Genomic DNA, 3,182 nt, shown 5'->3' on the forward strand with positions numbered 1-3,182 from the left:
GTGCCGGGCAACCCCAGCACCCTATTTCGTCTGCCAGGCTGCGAAACTGTGCCAAGGTGGAATCGTGCAGGCATCGTGAGCTCCCCGAACCACACCTTTAGTTTTTCAACGATAAAAACCAGTAACACGACGTGGCAAGAGCCAGGAGATGAGGCCGACACAAATAAGGGGGGGAACGAATTCCAACGCAGAAAGAGTCATTTCTGCACTTAGGCAGACAACACACTTCCTCACTGAATGCTCCTGGGTCGGTTTAAAGGAACGACTGGAAGAAAACGGCCAAGGTTTCCCGAACACTGATCCTGCACCAAACACCATTCCCAGCACTTGCGTTATTTAATCCCCTGGCGAACGGTCAAATGGAAACTCTTCCCACGGTATTGCCAGGGTTCCTAACAGCCCAGGACCCTCTAAATCAACGAGCTTAAAGCAAAGATCTGGTCATTTTTATGCATCAGAGAAGTTTGCATTAGGAAAATACCCTTTATTCTCCACAAACAGTGCCTTCGAGCAGTTGGAACGTGAGTGTTACAAGTTATGGCCCTTGATGGGGCGCCTGGGTGGCTCAGTCGGTTGAGTGTCCGACTTCGGTTCGGGTCATGATCTCACGGCTCGTGAGTTCGAGACCTGCGTCGGGCTCCGGGCTGACAGCTCGGAGCCTGGAGCCTGCTTCTGCTTCTGTGTCTCCCTCTCCCTCTGCCCCTCACCCACTCGCATTCTGTCTCTGTCTCTCTCAAAAATAAACATTAAAAATTAAAAAATTAAAAAAAAAAACAAGTTACCGTCAGGAAATCCCTATTGAACGTTTAACACAAACTTCACCTGTATTTGCCTTATGTATACACTTTTTAAATATGTCGTATTGATGAGCAACAAAGTATACAAACTGGTGTCTAAGAGAAGGGCAGTCAGGGTGGAACAGACAAAACAGCGGGCAGCATCAGAAGACAGCCAAGCAAGCCAGACAGAGCACAGCCATGACCTCACGGCTGGGTGGGGGGTAGCTGCTGCAACCCAGCATTTATGGGAACAGACCAGTCCTGTCAGTAACAAGTCAAGCGGGTTTAAGAATTACAGCTTCTACTACTTAAACTTCCCAGCACTTCAGAAAAAAAATCAAGGTTGTTGTTTTTTTTATGCAGTTGTGTTTTAGGGGAGACTCTTCTGGACAGTATTCACAATTCCAAACATCTCTTCTGATCTACTCCCCAATTCACTGAGCAAAACTGAATGACTTAAATGCAGATTCCGCCTTGCTTAGTAATGGCACGTTCCCCTCTGACACTAAGCAAGCACGCCTTCCTGCCACCTCGGTTTCCCCACAGACACCAAGCAACTCGTCCCTCCGGTGTCTGAAGAGGTTCAAACCACTAAGTGGCTTCACAAGTCAGTGCAGTGGTCAGTGATGTGTTAATTACAGTAGCAGAGAACTTCACGGTGACAAATTTATCGGACGAGCTTCTAATCACGTCGAGCCATCCATCACTTAGGAATTGTGTGACCGCACAGCTCCATGCACTTCTCACGGCTCATCACGGCATACTGCTGTCATTCACGACATCTCTCAAATTGCTGCGCAGCATTTGAGATCCTATACAGTGTCTTGCCATGACTTATCTTATTAGAACATTATGACAAACGCTGGGAATGATCCAGGCAAATCATCTGGCTTCTATTCTACAGCTCTGTCTACTGCTAATAAATAAGGGTTACGAAAATCAAACAGAAGAGTGAACTCCCAGCTACTAATGGTCAGATTTTCTAGTTTCCAGGGAACTAGTTTTCTTCGGCCTAACTTTTGGAAGGCTCAGACCAACCTCACGAAATGGATGTGCAAATTCCCTTGACATATTTATCTCATTCACCACAAAAACACGGACAGGCCATTCTCCCGGAAGCACAGAGTTTTATATTTAAGAGAAGTAGTTGCTGATTGGAATAACCAATTTCTGCGGATCTCTCATTTACTTTTAGACATCGTTGGGCTTTTTCTCAACCATTTCTATTTTTTTAAATCTATTTATTTATTTTGAGAGACAGAGCAAGCGGGGGAGGGACAGACAGAGGGAGAGAGAAAATCCCACTGTCAGCACAGAGCCCGACTGGGGGCTCGAACTCAAGAACTGAGAGATCGTGACCTGAGCTGAAGTCAGATGCTTGACCGACTGAGCCACCCAGGCACCCTCAACCGTTTCTATTTTTTAAGTACTTGATAAATTTTCTAAATTCGCATGTTAAACAGGGGGAGGCTGTGGCACGGCCAGAATCTGGTTCATGTGGTTTTCTTTTCCTACTTGTCATTCTTTCCATTTAATCACCCTCTGGAAATGGGCTTGTGAGCAACATAGGATTGTCCCATCAAGTAAGACAATAAGGATCTGTTAATGCTTCTCAAGTACTTCCTGTTTTGTCTTTCCCATTCCGGTTACAAACATGTATCAGAAGTCCAAACAATTTACTGGTCTTCCATTAGCCCCGCTGACTTCTTTTCACGCCTTTTTCTAATCAAAGGAACAGGACAGACAGTTCATGTCACTCCTAGCAATAGTTGCTGTCACTTTGCTTTGCCTTTTCATCCCTACTGCACACAATCTACTCCGTATTTCTGTTTCTCCTGTATTTTGATCCATTCAGTGACCACCACCTGTACTATAGGCATTTGCTGCATTTGTATTTCAATAATTGGAAGTAACTTATGTAGTTCTGGGAAGGCTGCATATGAATCTATACTGGGAACTGCATCAAATCACAGCTTTTATTTCTAAGAAAGCTTATATCACTTGAAAACATAACAAAGGTTGGGGTGCATGGGTGGCTCAGTCGGTTAAGCATCCGACTTCGGCTCAGGTCATCATCTCACAGTTTGTGGATTAGAGCCCCACATCGGGCTCTTGGCTGACAACTCGGAACCTGGAGCCTGCTTCAGATTCTGTGTCTCCCTCTTTCTCTGTCCCTCTCCCACTTGTGCTCTGTCTCTAAGATAGTTTTAAAAAAATTAAAACATAACTAAGGTTAATAATCACTTAAAAAATTTTTTTTAATGTTTATCTACATCTGAGGGGGAGAGAGAGACAGAGTGTGAGTGCGGGAAGGGGCAGAGAGAGAGGGAGACACAGAATCCGAAGCAGGCTCCAGGCTCCGAGCTGTCAGCACAGAGCCTGACGTGGGGCTCGAGCCCACAA

Source organism: Lynx canadensis, chromosome D1, assembly GCF_007474595.2.
Source record: "Lynx canadensis isolate LIC74 chromosome D1, mLynCan4.pri.v2, whole genome shotgun sequence".
Taxonomy (NCBI): Eukaryota; Metazoa; Chordata; class Mammalia; order Carnivora; family Felidae; genus Lynx; species Lynx canadensis.